Here is a 23663-nt window from a genome sequence, read left to right on the forward strand (position 1 = left end):
ACTTGTAGTTATACCCCTCTTTTCTTCCCCTTTCTTACATGCAATGGCAGCCTACCATGCTTAGGTTTTTGGCCATTTTACAGTTCTGAAAAGGTCCTTGTTTTGGTCCATTCTTCATGTTTTGTTTAGGGTCTTTCATGTTTTGGGACCTCCATAAGCCACTTCATGTTATATCTCACTTTCGGTTCGTTTTCTTGCATGTTTTGTTAGCCTACCATGCTTAGGTTTTTGGCCATTTTACAGTTCTTGAAAAGTTCTTATTTTGGTTCATTCTACATAGTTTATCAAGGGTCTTTGGCTGTTTGGTGATTATTTTGCATACTTCATGTTATGGCACCTTTTGAGCCTTGTTTTGCATCATATTTTTAGCATATTTGTATACTGATTTTGAGGCTTCCATATACTGTAAATGTTCATATTTTTGGTCCATCTTCAGTGTTGTAGAAGGAAATTTTCCAGTTTGGGTTTTGTTTATATCACTTGCTTCATTACCTCTTGAAAATACCGTATTCTTGCATGCTATTTTTCCCTACCTATATTTGCTGTTTGGCCATTTTTATAACTGTGAAAGTGCATCTTTTGGGACTGTCTAGCTTCTGTCTTTGTATTGCATGTCCATATTGTGCATGTTTGGCATGGCTATAGGCCATTTCGGATGCCTAATGTTGCATTTCGGGACGTTTCCTTGCATTTCATGTCATTTCGCTTCATTTCGGGACTGTTTTCCCCCATATTTTAGTGCTGAAATTCCATTAGTATGCTTACATATCATTTTTGCCACATTCGCATCGCTTTTGCATCGCCTCGGTTTGCGTGCCCGTGTGCACGCATTTCGAGGCACTTCATTTTCTGCCATCGGCATCTTATGTGAGTGTGGCTGAGGCTCTCTCATGTTGGTATAAGTCCATGTTACATTTTCCATGTCATTCGCATCATTTTAGCGTCGCCTCGGTTTGCGTGCCCGTGTGCACGCATTTCGAGGCACTTCATTTTCATCAACCGGCATCCTATGTGAGCGTGGCTGAGGCTCACTCATGTTGGTATAAGCCCATTTGTCATTTCATCATATTTTTGCATCACCTCGGTTTGCGTGCCCGTGTGCACGCATTTCGAGGCACCTCATTTTCTGCTATCGGCATCCGATGTGAGTGTGGCTGAGGCTCACTCATGTTGGTATAAGCCCATTTGTCATTTCATCACATTTTATCAGTGCCTCGGTTTGCGTGCCCGCGTGCACGCATTTCGAGGCACTCCATTTTTATCCGCCGGCATCCGATGTGAGTGTGGCTGAGGCTCACTCATGTTGGTATAAGCCCATTTGTCATTTCATCACATTTTATCATTGCCTCGGTTTGCGTGCCCGCGTGCACGCATTTCGAGGCACTCCATTTTTATCCGCCGGCATCCGATGTGAGTGTGGCTGAGGCTCACTCATGTTGGTATAAGCCCACTTGTCATTTCCATGTCATTACATTGCATTCCGTCATCGCCTCGGTTTGCTTGCCGGCGCGCGCGCATTTCGAGACACATATCATTTTCTCGGTTTGCGTGCCCGTGTTCACGCACTCTGAGGCATTTCATTTTCATAGCATTCTGCCATTTTCTCGGTTTGCGTGCCCGTGTGCACGCATTTCGAGGCATCTCATTTTCATAGCTTTGAGTATGTTAGGATTGTATCTTAGTTGCATTTCATGCATATCATGCATATTGCATCATGTCCGGAATAGGAGTTAGCCCGGGCACGGGAAGCGAGGTACATTTCGTACTCCGAGTGACGGAATGTGTCTCAATTCCCCAGTCACCGACACTCCGGATTATCCATGATGGAGTTAGGTTTTAGCTGTAGTTTCATGTGCATTCATCCTATATTGAGTTGTGCATTTCGACTCCTCGGCCATCATGCCTCGGTATGCGTGATTGGTGGCACGAGGATCGAGACATGCATATATTTGTGCAAATACATTGCTATGCCCCTTTCCTGCTCTCTGTTGCAGCAAAACCAGGACTCAGCAACTTTTCGGGACTTGACACGCTTTTCAAGAATAACAGGTGTAAACAGAGGCTAATTGGGGCATTCCGGTGGATTTCCGCGCAAGACAGTCCGGACATGCATCATCCACCAGAAGCAAGGCAGTCCCTGGCTTGCACGCCAGTTTATTTGCTTTCTAGTTAATTCATTAATTAATTAGAATTCTGTAATATTTTGGACTGTAATATTCTTTTATTTTGGGGACTGTAATATTTGGACTGTATATTTATTCGGACCCTCCGAGTGAGGGCACAACTGTAATAAGTGTGCGTGAGTGTGTTGTATGTCTTCCAACCCCACGTCTTTCTCCCTTTTATTTATCCGCTTATGATGGTTAGATTAGGGCATGTTTAAATTAGCATACAGTATGACAGCATGTTTGCATTCATTCATCTGTATTGCATGCACCGGGCTTGGCGCATCATACTAACTGCATCGTACTTTCAATTCCAAATTGAATACATGATAGTTGTAGCATTTCATGTACCATCTTAGAATAGCCGAGCCTGCTATAGTTGCATTTTGCATGCGTTGCATTAGGCATTTCTGTATACTTAGGATCATGCATGATTTCTAATACAGTTTTTGTTTTGGCTTGGAGTACCCGGTAAGCTTTATGCTTTAGCATCCTTGCATGCGTGTGAATGTTGCCATGAAATAGCAGGCTTACCATGAGGCTATGTGCTTATATGATATAACTGCCTGATTGACTGTGGGTGAAGGTTGGATTATCTGAATTGGAATAAATCATCAATTGTTTCAAGCCTACCTGTGGGTAGCAAACCATTTTAAAAAACAAGCATGAGATGTTTTGTTCTAATTCAGATGACCCGGTCTATACTTGTATGCTGTGAGCATCACATAGTAACCTAGGCTAATAACCGGAATAAGAACTCACAATGTTTTCAAAAATTGATATCATGGTTAGTAGAGGCCGGTCTATGACCGGGCGAGCGAGGGTGCTCACGAAGTGACCTTCCCCAATCGTACCCAAGTTCCCGAGCCGAGGCAACTTTGGTGATGACGGACACGTGGCCTTTCGGCATCGAGTCAGGGTTTCCTAAATTTCCCAAAATAAAATATTTAGGTGGCGACTCTGTATCTGGCAAAGCAGTCCATGTTTGGCACTACTTTTTTCAAAAAAATCTGTTTCTCAAAACAATTTGCCGGATTTTGACTCTTTGGTTCAGACTTAGAACCATGACAACAAAGTCGAGTCCGAGCTGTAGCGAGGTCCCCTGCGGGCTTGTTACAGATCTCAACCTAGATAGTTAGGTCCGAGAAGAGAAGAGCTCAGCCTAAATAAGTAGATCCTAGATTTCAGAAGATAAGATCTCGGCCTAAATGATTAAGTTCAAGAAGAAAAGAGTTTGGCTTGAGTAAGCAGATCCCAGGTTCCAGAAAATAAGATCTCGGCCTAGATGATTAGGTCCGAGAAGAGAATAGCTCAATCTAAGTAAGCAGATCCTAGATCCCAGAAGACAAGAAGGAAGCACATAAGATCAGACTGAAGTTGGTCAGGTTCTACCTGTTGGCAGAAGGCCATCTATACAAAAGGGTTTTTACTGGACCTCTATTACGATATGTACATCCTTTCCAGGTTGAAGACTTTTTATACAAGGTCCACAAAAGAGTATGTGGAGGCTATGCAGAGGGCAGATCTCTTGCCCACAGAGCTATATCACAGGAATTCTTGTGGCCCTACATGCAAAAGGATGCTGAAGCCTATGTAAAAAAAGTGTGAAAATGTTGTTGAAATCACGATTATGCGATAAAACCAAAAAGTCTTATGATGATTTTTCCCTGGCGAACATGATGAATAACTTAGACTTGTCGAGATGGTAGAGTTGAACTAAGTTTGCGATGTTTCAGTATGAAACATGACGAATAACTTAGACTTACCATATAGTAGAGTTGAACTCAACTTGCATATGGTAGAGTTGAACTAAGTTGGCGATGTTTCCAAATGAAACATGACAAATAACTTAGACTTACCATATGGTAGAGTAGAACTCAATTTGCCTATGGTAGAGTTGAACTAAGTTGGCGATATTTCTGAATAAAATATAACGAATAACTTAGACTTACCATATGGTAGAGTTGAACTCAATTGGCCTATGGTAGAGTTGAACTAAGTTGGCAATGTTTCTGAATGAAACATAATGAATAACTTAGACTTGCCATAACGACAGAGTTGAACTAAGTTTGATCTAGTCAGATTAACAGAGACACCGAGGTAGAAAACCTAGGTTAAGATTTGTTTGAATTAGACTTTGACAAAATTGAAGATGCATGCTTAATGTGAACATAAGTGAAACTTAGGTTCACATTAAAGGGCAGGAAGCAGGAATAAGGAATAGGTTTGACACTTGTTGAAATTTACAAGTTAGAGTCAATCGAGGTATCTAGATGAAGGAAGCATGAATAGGCTTGACACTTGTTGAAATTTTTGAAAAAATTTACAAGTTGGAGTCAGCTGAGGTATCCAGATAAGGGGACATTCGAGTTGTTGGTTACCCGAGATCACCAACCAGGTCGTCAAACCTAGAAATGTTAGAAGGGTGAAGTCTTGATAAAAGACAACAAGTACAAGGAATCAATACTTGTTGAATGTTATTCAAAAAAGTTTTTTAAAGTGCCTGTTGGCTGAAATCACAATGAAAGGTGAACTCTGAGGTAAGTTGGACCGAGGTGACCAACTAAGGGTGCACCCGAGATAAAGTGGATCCGAGGTGGTACATGTCAAATGTGTTCTAACCCGAAGTGATTACACAGTTAAAGTATACTTAGGAGAAGTACAAAAATATTCTAAGTATGGAATCATACAAGACAGTAAAGACAGAGATAAGCATTCAACACTTAGTCAAAAAGAGGACTTGCATTTAAAAAGACAACTTGTTCAGATACAAAAGAAGGCACCATGGCCCGAAGCAAAACAAGATGTCAAGATGGAATTTGACTCCACCCTTAATGATAGATACTATAGGAAAGGACATATATGTCTCTCTAGGCATCATGGAATCCTTCTTCCTAGCCAACCTTAGATGAACGTCGGCTAGAATGGAGAATTCCTGACAGAAGTATTCTAGTTTATTGGAGGAGTCTACCCTCCATCTGAACATCCCCATGACCTCAGCTATGGCAATTTTGGCAAGAAAGGTTGTACTATGTGGGTTAAAGACCTTGGCAAAACCCTAAGGACTGTTGGGTTATCAGTTTCAGGGTTCTGAGGAAGGTTTGGGGGCAAAATTTGTTTCAGTTTTCCTAAGTGTGGATTCTAGCAAATCCCAAACCTAAGTCTATGCAAATGTACAAGATTCAAATGCAGAAATCTACTAGCAAGCAAGAACAGACAGAAGAAACAGGTCTCAAAAACATGAAACAGTGATCAAAGATTCAAAAATACAAGAAAAATAGAGCATTGATAGATCCAGGGTATGAACAAAATTGATGGAATTCGGTGACAGTGTGCCAGAAGTTATGTGTCAAATACAGAAAATGTGAAGATAGGCTTAAGAACATGAAGGACAAAATATGAGTCAAAGCAAGTGAAGGCATACAGAACAATGAGATTCGAATATGAATACAAGATAGCAATGTAGATGTAGATACAGATATCGATACCGTGTGTGATGTGTTACTGTCACGCCCCGTATTTTATTACTTGGATAACATTATCAATATTCATTAATCAAGTCCATTTACAAATGTCAATACATCATTTGATGAAATGATGAATAATTAAATATACATATTCCCTCTCGTGATACAACAATAACATTTTCATACAAATAAAAGAAATGCCCTGAGGCTTACAATAAAAGAGATGACACTACTCTTTACAAAAAAAAAAAGCACTCAGCCAAACAAACAAATGAAGTAGTACAATCCATCACTAAATTACACTTATGAAATGGTAAAACCCACTGTTTGATCTTCAAATCCGAAAAGCATTCCCTGTACACATATACAGGCAGGGGGTAAGCAACCACCAGTTCATCAAGCAATTTCATATTAAAACATTAGAAGATATGCGGGTAGCAAAATACTCATACATATACGTGAAATCATATCATGTCAAAATCATATGATTTTATTAAATAATCTCTTAAATCCAATTTATTTAATTAACCACAACAAGTTAACTTAAATAAATAAACATGTTTCAATAGCAACATGACATCCTTTTCAATTCATTTAATTATCTCATTATCAATTGAATCAAATAATTAAACAATTCATCAAATCCATTTTATACAGTCTTATGAGATGAATGCATATGCCATGTCATGCTCAAAATATTTTTCTCATCTTTTGAAAATTTTACGCACAATGCCAATTTGAAAACACATTAATCCAACAATTTCAATAAAATTCCAAGATGGTAAATACGACTCAGGTAATCCCTAGGTTGGTGTCTACAAGTAGACTATACAAGTACTACAAATTTGTCATTTTTACCAGTGTTAACTAGAAGGCTTGACACCTATCATCTACACCACATTTCAATCCCTAGGCTGGTGTCTGCAAGTAGACTATACAAGTACTACCAATTTGTCATTTTTACCAGTATTAACTGGAAGGCTCGACACCTATCATCTACACCACCTTTCAAGACTTACCACCGTATTTACCCCAAAATCATTTCATGAAAACTTGTTTCCCAATATTCCTTTTTCAATGCAAAGTTTTCAAATCATATTTCAAAGCTCATCATTCTCAAATGAATTAATATGCCAATGCAATGATTAATAATACAATACAATATTTCTTTCACTTTCAATACTTCCACACAATATTCCCATTGTGACCAAAATTCTCATTTCTCATTTCAATATAATTTCTCAAGATGAATATAAATACTTTTATTCCAATTCATCCATGGGACAACAAAATTCTCATACTTAGAGTAATCTCAACTATTTAGTCACTTCAAGACTATATCAACATTTTGAACAACAATTTCCAAAACTTCAACAATTCTCATATTCCATGAAAACCATCATTTGTATGTAAACAAATAAATAAATTTTCAAACATTATTTATTTTGGCACACAAAATAAATATAACATCTTCAAAGATTGTCAACATCTTTCTTAAAAACCCTCAATTTCTAGATTTTCTTACCAAAATCACTCATCTTCATTTATTGAAAAGTCACCAAAAACATCTCTCTTCAATCCTTATAGTTCAAAATCCTCAATTTCTATTTTAAAAGGAACAAGAAAGTAAACCCACTTTAAAAAAAAAAAAAATCCCTCATCTTCTTAAATCAACAATCAATTTTTAAAACAAATCAAAGGATGATTTCGAAAATCATCTGGATCTTGCAAAAACATATATATAACTCAAAGGAAATTCCTACTTATTAAATATTACCATTTCCATACTACTATGTCAAAAGTTATGGTATAATCTTAATAACACACTTTTAACTATAATAGATAAAACCTTTTAACCAAAATTAATTTAATCCACTAAATTAGTAAGTTTATTATATTCAAAAATTTTCAAATTAATAATATCAAACCTAACGTCATATGCCTCATCCCTCAAACATAACTATATTTCAACATAACCATTTTTCATGCCAAGCTATTTAAAGATGTAATATTTTTACCAAATTCTCTACCAATAACAATTTCACAACTTTTTCTAAAATTACTTAACCAACATGATATTTACATAAAAAATTATGAAATATGCCCAATAGTAACATTTTCAAGGTTATGAGTTTGAAAATCCACATTTCACATTTTTATTTTCATAAAAATGTACACAACTTAATCATCAACATATCATCTTTTATAAAATATCATGAACATAACACTTTTAGAGTTTTTAATCCCAAAACATCTCTATCATTCCTACTTAAGCATTTACTCCATATTCCTCAACATTAATTTATTTTTCTCAAAAATAAATTCCAAATCAAAGATAAAAAAAAAATAAATTCAACTTTATATTTCTCAAAATAAATCATTTAATCATATTATGATGTAGATACAATCCATACAACTATTAAATTCTATTTTCGGATTTCTTTCACAAAATTAACAATACAAAATGATTTTTTCAAAGTCAATCTTAAAATACCAACATTCTTAACATTTCAACATAATTTTTCTTCCAAAAATTACCAAACAAAAATCTGAAAATATATCTATATGCAATACCTCTTATAATGATATATTTTCTCAAAATAACCCTAACATAGCTTTAATGTAAAAATATGAAGAAAGACCCTACCTCAAATATGAAGAAAAACAAATCTGAAAATGTAAACATCGCCTGATCATGAATCCAAGATCACCATTGCGAAGATCACGATGAGCTCTTCGACTTTCATTTATAAAACTTTTGCAAAATTTTTCTCTAAAGACTCCCACTCTAACCTCAAAGCTTGAGCAAAAATGAAAAAAAGAGAAAGGGAGAGAGGGACGGAGAGAGAGAGAGAAAGAGAGAGGGTGAGGTGAAAGAGAGCAGAGCTCTCTGCTCAAAACAAAAAATGAAAAGTAAAAGTAGAAGAAATGAGTAGCAAGCAAGCCAGGGCCAATAGCACATGGGTTGTCACCCACCACACAGTTGTATTATTTAAAATTTGTAATAATATCTCAAAATTTTATAATATAAAATATAAAATGATATAATTTTTCTCACCACAAAATATAATATTTTTGTACACCATAAAATATAATATTTTGATCACTACGAAATATACACATTTTCATTCTTTATAAAATATATAATTTTTCGCCATATGGTACACACCATAAAATTAACTATCAAATATTTATTATAATCCTATATAATAAATAATAACAACTCCTAAAGCGGTTACTACCAAACATCTAATTAAAAAGGACCAAACAGTTAAATATGAGTCATTAAACAAATTCAAATTAAATTAAGTCTAAATCATGGGTCTTACTGATAAGTCAAACATGGTCCAATTATATACCAAAATAATCCCAACAAATTTATCTCAAATCCTGGTCCGAACACCCAAAACTCAATTTCAAATTCTGCTATAAATCAAACTGAATACCAATTAGTCCGTGAATTTTCATAAAATAAATACTCATCATTTAATTTTGAAATTTTTATCCGACGTGCTAGTCTCATATGGGAACAACATATAAAAATTTCATAATTTTCTGAGATCGGGAACTATTTTTAAAAAATACAAAACCGAACTGTTTTCGCATAGAATTTACACAGCAATCAAATTCAAAAATTTGCTCAATTAAATTATGCATTGGCTATTTTAAAAAAAAAATTGGGTAATTACAGTTACAATCCACAGAAGGAATATATTTGAAAACAGTGGTGAACTGAAGTTAAAATAAAATAAATCAAGGACTTAAAAAGCAGAGCCGAGGAAGTAAATGTCGAAATGGGATTCGCCGAAGTCAGACAATGCTCTGATCGGAACGAAACTGCTGAGTGCGCGCCAGAAGTGGTGACCAAAGTTGTAATAGGAAAAGCTTTGAAGGAATGGCAATGGAGACTTCTAGAGAGAGAGTGAACGAAATTTTGTCAAAAATATGAAAAGGCGACAAAGGCATAATGAGCTACCTTGGACGACGTGCTTGTTAGGCGGCGTGGGCAGGAATGATATGCTCTGATAGCGCATGTCGGGTATGAACCAATAGAGGAAGGACACGTATATGAAATGGTTGGAAAGACTGTGCGTGACAGCTCATGGACAATTAAGAGCTCTTGAACTTTTCGATTAATGAAACAGTAACCTCGGCTAGAGGAGCGATCTCGGCTGACATGCAAAAAGAAATCGATCCTTGATTCTTGGTTCTAGATAGAATGGGCAACTAATTCTAAGTTACATGAAGCCAACGAGTCATGATCTCAGTCAGAGAGAATAATGAATTTTAGCCGACATGCTATATTGATAAATGGTGTAAGTTCCATTACCTCAGGTTACCGAGGTAATAGAACCTAGGGGCAGTTGTGGTGACGTATTTTGTGAATGACAGCACGTGACTAAGGTGACGCCGAAGTGTTAGCCGAGGTGCCACGTGGCTTGCTCATGCGCTGAGGTGATCTCGGCTAGGCTGAGGTTATCTGCGAAGATACCAGAATTTGGGATGAGCGGATAAGGGACAAGAGTCCTACAACATGGGAGGATCTCAGTCTGGATAAAGATAAGGCTCAAGAAGAGTTTATCTCTATCTAGATGAAGGTCCAGGATGAGCATTGAGCTTGAGTTCATTGAAGTGAGGCTTCTAATGGGATTAGGTCACTGCTAGTTATAAAAGTAAGGCATCCCCGTGGGTCTAAGGAAAGTTCTTTCTTGTGAGTTTAAGTACAATTTGCTATCTTTAAGAGATATTGATTACTGACTTGATCGTCGGAGTGCCCCCGGGTGGACGAACCACCACCGGATTCTCATCTTCTTGTGCAGGTTGTTGGGCTTAATCTATTTTGTCGATACTCTCCAACTGAGTTCCCCGTTTGGTTGTGTCGTCAGAAATCAACACCCACAATAATTGATACATACCTTTTTTGTTCCTTATGTTTTGGAGGTGATTCAAGTATTTTTTGTAGTGCCTCTTGTAATCCATTATTCAAGCAAACAATTGGGTTAATCAGAAATTGATAACCACATGTTTGAATAATATTTATTTTTTTAAAAAATAAATAGTATATTATCAAAAACAATTAAATTTTTTAAGATAAATATAATCAAAGTATGTAATTACTGTAAAATGTATAGCTCAAACAACTTGATTTTTGCATCAACAATTAATTGAGAGAAATAAAAAATGAATAGTGACCCCCTCTGCTGTGCCTAAAACGGCACAGTTTCACCCCTCCCTTTTTTTTTTTCATGTTCACACTATGTTTTTTGGTATGATAAATTACACTTTGCCCCTATATTTGGTCACTTTTTTACTTTAATTCTTAATTTTTTATTTTATTTTATTTTATTTTATTTTATTTTTAGAGTTTAGGGTTTAGGAAAAAATGTAATTTATTATGCCAAAAAACATAGTGAGAACATGGAGGGAAAAAAAAAAAAAGAGAGGGTAAAACTGTGCCGTTTTAGGCACAACAAGGAGCATAGCAAGGAGGTCACAGCAGTGACCCTATGTCCATAAAAAATGTACAGACCCAAAGCAGACCTGAAATGCTCCATAATGCTCCTAACAAGACCCTTTGAAGTGAAGGAAAGCCTCCTTCAAATGTGAATTCGAACAATCTGGTTCAACTCCTTTCATTTGGTCCATTTTTTTTTTCCTAATTGGTTTATTTAGTCTTAATTGATACACGTGATTGAATTATAGTATAGATCCAAAGTTTACTCTACAAAAGTGAGTCCAATAGGCAATGATCAAACACACACACAAATGTAGCACTTTGACTGTACAGGTTTTTCAAAAGGGACAAGGCAGCAGCTGTTTTTTAAATGGGTTAGCTTTGTCACTACTGGAGGATGTTATTCAACCTCTTATAGCTCGTCATAGAAAGTCCATTTTGATCATTTGAACTGTTTATTTTGTTGAGTTTTATGTGTAGATTATTTATAAAAAAATCAAATTGATTTGATAATAATAATAACTATATATTTTTATTATATATGTTTTCAGAAAATAAACAATAATCATAATTTTAAAAATAGATGTTTTACTTTTTATAGGCAAACATAATAAAATTATATAGACATAATTATCAAGATGATTTACTTTTTTATTTTTTGTAATGATCTATACATAAAAATAGTGCTCAATTTTATGAGACCAAAGGATCAGGTCTTACTTTGCCTTGAGAGCAGAAAATTGTGAATTGATGCAAATTGTTTCGTTTATGTACAAGTTGAAATCTGTGTACCACTGTTCACATATGGTATATTAGGAAAATGTCTCGTAGCTCAAATTTTGTGGCTCAAATGGCCAAAACGACGTCGTTTTGGCCATTTTTATGTTGTTCTGTACTCAAAACGACGTCGTTTTGACCATTTGAGCCACTTTTGAGCCACAAAATTTGAGCTACGTAGCATTGTCGTGGTATATTATGTATGTTTTACCTCGAAAGTGCTAAATTTGTGTTTGAAAGGAATGGCTGGAGTTAGGCTTCAAGTTCTTATGTTGACCTAATGAGAAAAGAGTGCATGGATTACTTGTCTATATATATATATATATTTATAAAAAAAAAAGAAAAGGAAAAACTAGTGCATGGATTATTGCATTGTGCACAATTGTGTGGTTCTGTTTAGGGGGCCATTAGTTTAGTGGTTAAAACTCAGCCTATCAACTTTTAGGTTGTGAGTTCAAATATTAGGGTTATAATAATGCCAAAAGTTAGGTCTATACTTAATTTATCCCTCCTAGACCCCCATCTAAGGGGAATTAAACTGGGTGTACTTTGTTTTTTCTTGTTTGGTTCTGTTTAGTCAACTAGAATGGTTATTTAGATGAATCAAAAAGTAATGCTTGTTCTGTGAAACATATGAAACTTGATAAACTATTGGAATGAAATTCTCCACGAGTTGGTCTTTAATTGGGCAAATTAATCCTAGTCATAGGACTCATATTATAATGTCTATTGCCATATCTGGCTAGTTATATGGAAGCTTAGCCTCTAGAAAATGTAGAAATGTTTATATTGAATCATGGTAGTATAAATAAGGTTGAATTGCAGGTCCATGCTTTTTGAATATATTATTTTTCTTTCTTTTTTCTTTGGTCTGTTGCTTTTCTAGTACGTGGCTTTGGTGCTTGCTTCCTTTTTCACTTACGAAAACTTATTTGAGATTTTCATGTGAGATGCATGAAATTGTTGTGCTGCCTGACATGCAGGTGCCATAGACAAGTGCCCCACTCCTTACGAGTCCGGATCTTTTGCCGTAGTTTCTGTGGCGTCCCCTGCCATGCTCCAAAACAACGTGGTTTTGGTTAAATTTTTTTTTTTCCCGTCTCCTTTCCTCCTTTTCTTTCTACCTCATTTGCTTGAACCTACCCGTTGACAGAGGCTGAGAGGTGAAACAGAGTAGTAGGTGCAAGCATCGACTGCAACGCGAGGCGACGAGTCAGCTACGACTAAGTACATCCATTTGGGTCCCCTGCTTCGTATTCTTCGCTGAATTTTGCATCTTCTGTTTTGGGGTTTCTTCAAAAGCAAAGATCAGAAATGGGTTTTTGGTTTGTGCTTCCAAGGGCTCGGACAGTCGGCCTCTAATTGGTGTATTGTTCGAGCCATTTGAAGAGGTGAAAGAGCTCACACTCGGCCCTACTCTCCCCCACTCTTCCATTGCTCGCCCGAAATATTCCGATGAATGCGAAGATTGAAAATGCGTTTCTAGGTTTTTGGTTTACTCTCATTTTTTTTAAAAAAAAAATTTGATTGATATTCATCAGAAATACTCCAAAAAAAGAAAATAAACCCAATTTGAGACAAACCCTCTGTTGTTGTTTGGTTTGAAATCTGGGTTTGTATTTTTGATTGAAAATAATTGTTTCATTTTGTTTTGTTTTTTTATTTTTTGTGTTTGTGTGTTCCGCTGAAATAAATTGCATTCTTCTTCCCTCAAAACAGGTTGCAATCTGAATTGATGGCCTTAATGGTAAGAATCAGTCACAGAATGTCAATTTTTTTGAGCGTTGACTAGTTTCTTCGAAGTGTCCTCTGATAAACTCTCTTTCTTTTCGCAATGTAAAGATGATTGGTGATTCGCTTTCACTTCTTCTTCTTCTAGTTTGTTTTGTATTTAGGTTTCATTATTGGTTCAGATGAGAGCTCACAAACCCTTGAGAGGTCAGGGGAAAAAAAAAAAAAAAACATCAAAACGACGTCGTTTTTTAGCATGGCAGGAACCACTGCAGAGAACCATAGCAGAGGATCTGGACTCCACTCCCTACTGCTGCCCCGCAAATTCCTGCAGCGACCTTGGCAGCGTGAGTTTGAGTCATTGCATAATATGTGCAAACAATGCACCTGCACCTGCACCTGCACCTGTACCTGCTGCTGCTCCTATCTCGACAGTTACTGCCATGTGAGTATTTTTCTTCTTTGGTTAACTTGTGAAGACTGAAGAGCGTGATTTTTATTGTCTGTTTATTTAATTTGGACAATCCTTATACTGGTACCTTTGTTAATCCAATAATGTGTGTTCAACCAGACCAGAGTCTAATGTCTATGGTCAAGCGGCATCGAATTTGGTTGCTGGAAGTAACCTTGATGGAGCGGTCCAGCAAATTCTAGATATGGGTGGAGGGACTTGGGATAGAGATACTGTTCTTCGAGCTCTTCGTGCTGCTTACAACAACCCAGAAAGAGCTGTTGAATATTTATATTCTGTCAGTGTCTTCACTTGTACTTGATCTCTTTTGTGAATTTATTTTTCAAATGGGAAGTGCAGTTTGCACATCCATCAGTTGGGGAATTATTATGTCATAAAGTTGCAGTTTGGGTTCATATATCGTATACTAAATTGGGAACATGAGGTCAGGCTATTTATTTTTTGTATATGGAACACAATTGAAATCGGGGTTCACTTCTTGTTTACTGAATTTTAGTATAACATTTGCCCATCTGAATTAGAAGTGTATCAGATAAGATATTTTTATCTTGTTGCTTATGAACTCCTTTGATGTCCTTGACAATAAGATTAGAGATTCTAGGTTAGTGATTTTGCATTTAGATTGTAACTAATTTTCACATTCTATATTTATATCAGGGTATCCCCGAGCAAGCTGAAGTGCCTCTTGTGGCCCCAGCCCCAGCCCCAGCGAGTGGGCTGGCTACAAATTCTCTGGCTCAGCCTGCACAACCAGCACCTGTTCCTTCAACTGGACCATCCATTAGATCTTTTCCCCCAGGTAGCTGGTCCATAATTATTGCTAAATCAAATTTGGTGTAAATTATTTGGTGGAAAAAGGGCACTCCAATGGGAAGGTCAAAATTTGTTGTAAATTCTTTCGGTGCTGACTTATATTTTTTTTCTGACAACAGGGCCTGCCAAACATGTGTTCGAACACCGCTGGTGTAGGCACGCTGGATTTTCTTCTCAACAGTCAACAAGTATCCATGTGTGTGTCTCCCCCCTCCCCTTCCGGCCTCACTTCATAAGCATTTCAATTCAATTTCCTATTTCAGTTCCAAGCTTTGCGAGCTATGATGCAGGCCAATCCACAAATTTTGCAGGTTCTTATCCGCCACTTTGCAGCCTGTCTTTTTGTTTGTCCATCTACCATTTAAAAATGTGAACATTTTATTTTTCTTTTTTCTTCTGAAAAAAAAAACCCCACCCTAAACAGCCTTAGTTGCTCTGTTATTATTGACAGCCCATGCTTCAGGAGCTAGGGAAGGAAAACCCTCACCTGATGAGGCTTATTCAGGAGCACCAGGCTGATAGTTATGAATGTTCACGGTGTTAATTTGCTGTTAACATGTTATCAGTAATGTACTGGGACAGCTTGCCGCAGCAATGCCAGTCTGTAACAGTTACACCTAAGGAGCGTGAAGCCATAGAACGTGTAAGTATTGCCTTTTCCAAATTTTGATTTGAATTTAGATGTGTTTAGTGTGGTGGCCTTGAAATGATCTTTTGATAGGGTTTTTTTCCCAATACCTATGAAATCTATTGGATCCATAACTATACATTGGAAGACTCCTTTGGGTCTCATAGAAATATAGCCATCCCTGACCCCTCACATCAATTCCATGAGCCTCTTAATCTTCTCATTTGAGTCCAATATCTGTTGGAATTGATACTTTGGATCCAGCTAGATAATATTTTGTAAATTTTAATTTTTTGTCAATCGTCCTTTATTTAAGCCACTTCATTTATTTGCATTTTTTGGTCAAACTCATATTTTTTTTTGGTTCAAAAGTTTGGCTTTTGTATTAAATGCTTGGTCTGTTATTAGAATCTTGCGGTTTGCGATTCAGTTCACAATTCGATTTGCAATTCATGCATATATTGATACGAATCTATCGGTGAATCTTTATGAGATAGAATCTATCTTGAGAGCAGTGTTTATAGACATACGAGCCTTGCTTGGAGGTTAAGTTGTGACTGACTCATTGGAAGAATTGTGACACGTCCCAAGGGGACCTGCTTTCCCTCTCTCTACATTCAGGTTGAGTTCAGACCATGTTGACCCAACCTCAATCTGGTTGAGGTGAATCTGATTTTAAGTTGTGACTGACTCATTATTATATTTTTAGCAATGAAAATTGAACATAAGTGATTAAAACCGTACATTTAGAGCCAAATTGACACTACAAGAATTTTCACTTTTGGCGACTAAATTTTTAGTCGCCAAAAGTCAGTATTTAGTCGCCGAAGGCTTTTAGCGACAAAAATATTTGGTCGCAAGATTAGTTGTGGAAGAATTGTCGGGAAAGATCATTGGCGACTAAAATTATTTTAGTCGCCAAATGTACTACATTGCCGACTAAGTTTTTAGTCGCCAAAAGGTTTGAAATAAAATTAAATATCATATTTTTGGCAACTAATTTTTTTGTCGCTAAAAGTTCAATTATTTTTAACGGCTAAGCAATTAGTGGCGGAAAAGAGTTTTAGTTACTAAATATATTAGTGGCCATAAGTAAATAACAATGTTTTGGCTACTAAGATGTTAGTCGCCTAAAGTCAAACTTTTTTTTTGCCTAGTAAAGGTTTAGTCGCCTAAAACCTTATGTTTTTAGCTACTAAGATTTTAGTCGGCAAACATTTTGTGTTTTGGCTACTAAACATTTGGTCTCCTAAAGTCTCAAATTTTTTTTCTACTAAAGTTTTAGTCGCCAAAAGTTTTTTTATTTCTTCAGCTTATTTTTTTAGCTACGACATATTTTAGTCGCCATATGTTTGATTGTTTTTTGCTACAAAATATTTTAGTCTCCAAATGTTCGATTTTTTTTTTTTTTTTTTTTTTTGTGGCTACTAAACTTTTAGTAGCCAAAACTATTTTCTGAATTTTTTTTTAGCTACTATCAATTTAGGCGCCAAAAACATGATCTTATGTTTCATCGCAAAATTATAATTTATTCACGACCTGCCTATATTCCATACAACCTGTAATACATATATAAACAAAACAACACGTATACTATCCATCATTTCACATCTGCATCCGTATACAAAAAATGAATAACATTAAATGTCAAAGTCCATACAAACCAACTATTGTCCAAACCAAAATAATAATTCTATAAAAAATATAGAATCATACAAAAATCAAGCTCTCTGTATACAAAAAAAAACATGTACTAGCATGCGAAATAGCCATTTGGCATGGTACAAATTACCATCGTAATTTGTACCATGACAAAAGGTAATATATGTACCATGACAAAAGATGATATATGTACCATGACAGAAGGTGATGTATGTACCACGGCAGGTACTACCAGTTGGTTTCCAAAAGTTTTCTGTATCAGTAATAGTCAACTACACAAAAGCCGAGGATGACAAAAGTATTATTTGTATACAAAAGTGTAATTTCTTGTCCATACACCAAAATGGATTATTCACAAGTCCATGCAAACATCTACAAAATAAAGATAGCAATTGGTTACAAAATATCAATTGATCTAGACATAGAGAAAGGTTGTAACATGCATTTAAGGTAGAAAAATCTATAAATGCCTTCTTGGAAATAAAAGCATATATATATATATATATATATATATCATGTAATATTTATTCCAACCAATTGCACAAAAAATCTTTTCTATAATATCATCGGCCTATAAATATACAAGGGCAATTATTAGAATTTGTGGATGTTATTTTCATAAAGTTGTCAGTCTTTAAACAACAGTTGGTGAGGTTTCCTTTTTATCTACATGCCATAGTTGTGGTTGTAAATTGTAGTGGTTGTAAACATATTCTACATCATGGAGAAGCAGTTTTCCTTTGTCGTACCATTTTGAGGTTTTCCTTCTAAGCTTCATATTGTTATTTTCATAGATGACTAATGTCTCGAAACATCATATTGTTATTTTTATCTGACAGAAAATGAAAGAAATAATCTTGCTTCAATATTAAGATTATCTACGTTACTAAAGTCGGTGCCTTAGACGCATACAATATGTAATTTGTTATGTTTGACTTTGAGAGGCCAATCATCATATCATGAGGTGAACTCCTATAATGAAACCACAGAAAAGTTAAACACGTAGCAACATGCTTTTGATCAGTTTGTCATCTGGCACTTCTTGTACCTTTACAAGATGTAGCGGTGAGCACCCAACCTACGCACATTATTTACATTCCGTCTGATGTCACAGGTTCTATTTGTGATGGGGAAGCTGTTCATGACAGCCACACGGTGGTTTGGGGGTTGTTTCATAGTTTCGCACCCTTAACGCCATTTTCTAGTTAAGTTTGAGGCGTTTTTTGCTCTAACTCCCAACCTACAAGAGCAAATTACATTTCGTCTATTGTCACAGGTCCTATTTGTGATGAAGAAACTGTTCATGACAGCCACATGATGGTTTGGGGGCTATTTCATAATTTCGCCCCCTTAAAGCCCTTTTTCGGTTAAGTTTGAGATGTTTTTGGCTTTGACTCCCAACCTACAAGTGCAAATTATATTCCGTCTATTGTCACAGGTCCTATTTGTGATGGAGAAGCTGTTCGTGACAACCATATAGTGGTTCGGGGGCTGTTTCATAGTTTCGCCCCCTTAACGGTTAAGTTTGAGGTGTTTTTGGCTCTAACTCCCAGCCTACACGTGCAAATCACATTTTGTCTGTTGTCACAGGTCCTATTTGTGATGGGAAAGCTGTTCGTGACAGCCACACGGTGGTTCGGGGGCTGTTTCATAGTTGCGCTCCCTTAACGCCCTTTTTTAGTTAAGTTTGAGGCGTTTTTGGCTCTAACTCCCAATCTACAAGAGCAAATTACATTTTGTCTGTTGTCACAGGTCCTATTTGTGAATGAGAGGTTGTTTGTGACAGGTGCACGGTGGTTCAGAGGCTGTTTCATAGTTCCCCCCTCAACGCTCCTTTTTTCGGTTAAGTTTGAGGTGTTTTTGGCTCTAACTCCCAACCTACAAGCGTAAATTATATTTCGTCTGTTGTCACAGGTCCTATTTGTGATAGGGAAGCTTTTCGTGATAGGCACACGATGGTTCGGGGGATGTTTTATAGTTTTGCCTCCTTAATGCCCTTTTTCGGTTAAGTTTGAGGCGTTTTTTGCTCTAACTCCCAACCTACAAGTGCAAATTACATTTCGTTTGTTGTCACAGGTCCTATTTATGATGGGGAATCTGTTCGTGATAGCCACACTGTGGTTTGGGGGCTATTTCATAGTTTCGCCCCCTTAACACCCTTTTTCGGTTAAGTTTGAGGTGTTTTTTGCTCTAACTCGCAACCTACAAGTGCAAATTACATTCTGTCTGTTGTCACAGGTCCTATTTGTGATGGGGAAGCTATTTGTGATAGCCACATGATGGTTCGGGGGCTGTTTCATAGTTTCGCCCCCTTAACGCCCTCTTTCGGTTAAGTTTGAGGCGTTTTTGGCTCTGACTCCTAACCTACAAGTGCAAATTATATTTTGTTTGTTGTCACATGTCTTATTTATGATGGGGCAGCTGTTCGTGACAACCACATAGTGGTTTGGGGGCTGTTTCATAGTTTTGCCCTCTTAACGCCTTTTTTCAGTTAAGTTTGAGCTGTTTTTGGCTCTAACTCCCAACCGACGAGTAAAAATTATATTCTGTCTGTTGTCACAGGTCCTATTTGTGATGGGAAGCTATTTGTGATAGCAACATGGTGGTTCAGGGGCTGTTTCATAGTTTTGCCCCCTTGACTCCCTTTTTCGGTTAAGTTTGAGGCGTTTTTTGCTCTAACTCCCAACCTACAAGTGAAAATTACATTTTGTCTGCTGCATAGGTCCTATTTGTTATGGGGAAACTGTTTGTGATAGCCACACGGTGGTTTTGGGGTTGTTTTTATAGTTTTGCCCCTTAACGCCCCCTTTTTCGGTTAAGTTTGAGGTGTTTTTGGCTCTAACTCCCAACTTACAATTGCAAATTACATTCTATCTGTTGTCACAGGTTCTATTTGTGATGGGGAAGCTGTTTGTGATAGCTACATGGTAGTTCGAGGGCTGTTTCAAATTTCGCTCCCTTAACGCCCTTTTTCGGTTAAATTTGAGGCTCTAACTTCCAAATTACAAGTGTAAATTATATTTCATCTGTTGTCACATGTCTTATTTGTGATGGGAAAGCTGTTTGTAATAGCCACACGGTGGTTCGGGAGCTGTTTCATAGTTTCGTGCCCTTAACGCCATTTTTTGGTTAAGTTTGAGGTGTTTTTAGCTCTAACTCCCAACCTACAAGTGAAAATTATATTCCGTCTGTTGTCACATGTACTATTTGTGATGGGGAAGCTATTTGTGATAGCAACACGGTGGTTCAGGGGCTGTTTCATAGTTTCGTCCCCTTAACGCCCTTTTTCAGTTAAGTTTGAGGCGTTTTTGGCTCTAACTCCCAACCTACAAGTGAAAATTACATTTCGTTTGTTGTTGCAGGTTCTATTTGTGATGAGGAAGATGTTTGTGATAGCCATAAGGTGGTTCGGGGACTGTTTCATAGTTTCGCCCCTTAACGCCCTTTTTCGATTAAGTTTGAGGCATTTTTTGCTCTAACTCCCAACCTATAAGTGCAAATTACATTCCGTCTATTGTCATAGGTCCTATTTGTGATAAGGAAGTTGTTCGTGGCAGCCACACGGTGGTTCGAGGGCTCTTTCATAGTTTTGCCCCCCTTTGCGCCCTTTTTCGGTTAAGTTTGAGGTATTTTTTGCTCCAACTCCCAACCTATAAATGTAAATTACATTTCGTCTGTTGTCACAGGTCCTATTTGTGATGGGGAAGCTATTCGTGACAGCCACGCGTTGGTTCGGGGTCTATTTCATAGTTTCGCCCCCTTAACGCCATTTTTCAGTTAAATTTGAGGTGTTTTAGGCTCTGACTCCCAACCTACAACACCACGGCTCACCGATATCAGCCCAAGATTTTTGAGACCTCAGCCTAAACATCAAAATGAGTCGTCATCTTCTTAGGCGTTTGAAAATCTGGAACCTTTGGTAACAAGAACCTTTGGTAACTTTTTTTTATATGAGTTGAAATTCTTTTAAGTTTTTGACTTTTTGAATGACTTTGACAATTGTTTTTACTAAAACAGCCCGTTGTCAAAGCAGATTCTAACTTTTAAGTATATTTTTTTAAAACAAATTATTTATTTTTAAATAAATACATATAAGAAGAATAAAATCGACTATTTAAACCACTGGAATAAGATTTGTGATGAGCTCTATCGGCCCAATTGCACATTCAATCCACATGAAAATGGATTCCAAAGAAGCTTGTTTCATGTGAATATAATTGATTTTTTTAATAGGAAATATAAAAATAAAAATAAAAAGTTTGTTTAACTTTTATCCCATAAATTATTATTATTATTATTATTATTATTATTATTATTATTATTATTTCACCCTTAAGTTATCACTTTCATTTATTTATTTATTAGTATTTTTTATGTCAACTTATGTGGTACAATTGAAGACAACTATCTAAATTAGTAACTTTTAAAGCTTAATTTTACAAACAAAAAAGTCCTTGTAAAATTTGAACAATACGTAAATGATAGTAGAGAAAGAGTAGGACTTGGTAAAATTCAAATCTAAGGATTCATACTTCCCAGTTAATGAGGATGAGGTAAATTACATTTCACTTTAATTTTCGTAATTTCAATTAGAACTATTTAAACCTCATACTTTCAATTTTAGTGCAATGTGATTAGATCATTATGTGTTGTTAACATTTTTGAAAGGGAAAATATCACATAAGGGTGCAACTTGGGCAGGCTCAACCTAACCAACCTACCTGAACCCGGCTCGAATTTTTTTAGGGCTTTGACAAGATATTTTCAAATTTGGTACAAGTTTGGAAAAAAAATCAAAAGCCTGAATTAAATTTAGGCGAGCTTGGACAAAGACGTCAAACAACTCGAGCAACCCGAAACTCAAATTATACATATATAGATATATAAAAATATTAAATATACATATAAATTAGTAGTCATTACATGATATTAAAGTAATTTAGATTATTAAATCATATTGAACAACATATATTTTCTATACAAATAATATAAAATCTTACTTTTTTTTTTAATATTTTTACTCAAATTGTTAGGACTACTATAGCTATATCTCTCTTACACTATATAAATTATTTGTTTTGATGGTATTAATGATTTTCTATAAATAAATAAAAATGTAAATAGAGTGGTTGGTTTGTTACGATTTGGGTTAGAAACAAAATACATATATAATTAATAACAATTCGTGACTAAATATTTTAGTCGCTAATTACTTTGATAATCCCTCCAAAATTTGAAATCTCCCTCCAAATATTTTAGTTTTTTGGCGACTAAAATATTCTTTTGTCATTGAAAATATACTTTTGGCGACCAAAAGATAAAAAATAATTTTTTTTTCGTTTCATTCGGCTACTAAACAATTTTAGTAACTAAAACTAATTATACGGCTACTAAAATATTCTTTTGTCACTGAAAATATACTTTTGGCGACCAAACTTTTGGTTGCCAAAGATTTTTTTTTTTTTTTTTTTTCTTTTCATTCAGCTACTAAACAATTTTAGTAGCTAAGAGCATCTCCAACCCATCCTCCATATCTTCAAATATGGAGGATTTGCTCCTCCAACCCACCCTTCAAATTCATCTCCATTTGGGAGGAGAATGAGTTCATCCTCCATATTTGTAGGGAGGATGAAAAAATAGAGTATCCTCCAAAATACTATTCATTTATAAATTTGTTATTATATTACAAATAACTTTTAATTTATAAATTTAATTTTTATAAAATTGACATCATTAAAAAGTATAAAATCATACCTTTAAAATGAGTATAATATTAAATATATTTTACAAAAAATTTAAAATTAAATATTTATTAATGAATAAAAATTACTTTTTGAATAGAGTTTGAATGAAGGAAATGAAAGTTTGTGGTTGGAGTTTGAATGAATAGTAACCTCCTCTTTACTTACTTTTTGAATAAAAAATATTATTTTCATCCTCTTAGTGAGAGTATTGCATTGGAGATGCTCTAAGGTTACTAAAATATTTTTTTTCTTGTTTTCTTACTGAAGACATTATAGTCAATTGATTGAGGCGTCAATTTTCAATGCAATACTGATTCTATTGTTTATTAAAATTAGTAGAATCATCGTTCTATCTGGTACATGATTCAAATTATTATTTTTTATTTTCTTGATTTCTGTAGATGGACTTAGGTGATAGGTTGTAGCCTCGATTTGAAGATGACTGTTATTTCATTTCAACTGCCAATTTATAAGTTGGGGCATTTTCTTTTTGTTGACAATGGGTTTTTTCGTTTTAACTTTTTCTCCAGCTAGAGGCAATGGGTTTTGATCGAGCACTCGTATTGGAGGTGTTCTTTGCATGCAACAAAACGAGGAGCTGGCTGCCAACTACCTTTTAGATCACATGCATGAGTTCGAAGATTGATGTTTTTATGATCAACAATGATTCATCCCACTAAAAACATCACCACTAATAGCACTAATGCATTAAAAAAGTAAAAAAAAAAAAAAAAAATACAACTTGTAAA

General features: G+C 35.8%; 1 long non-coding RNA gene and 1 pseudogene across 1 annotated transcript; one reads left to right on the forward strand and one right to left on the reverse strand.

Annotated features, from left to right (window-relative positions):
* Positions 1-5684: 5684 nt before the first annotated feature.
* LOC145801376 (uncharacterized) lies at positions 5685-8686 on the reverse strand. Its single transcript, XR_014342761.1, has 2 exons — positions 8280-8686; positions 5685-5986 (listed from the first exon to the last, which is right to left on the reverse strand). It is a non-coding gene; the product is annotated as an uncharacterized LOC145801376 (long non-coding RNA).
* Positions 8687-13178: 4492 nt separating this feature from the next.
* LOC114260823 (ubiquitin receptor RAD23d-like) lies at positions 13179-23560 on the forward strand (annotated as a pseudogene).
* The last annotated feature ends 103 nt before the right edge of the window (positions 23561-23663 follow it).

Source organism: Camellia sinensis, chromosome 10 (assembly GCF_055761805.1).
Source record: "Camellia sinensis isolate YWXY chromosome 10, ASM5576180v1, whole genome shotgun sequence".
Classification (NCBI taxonomy): Eukaryota; Viridiplantae; Streptophyta; class Magnoliopsida; order Ericales; family Theaceae; genus Camellia; species Camellia sinensis.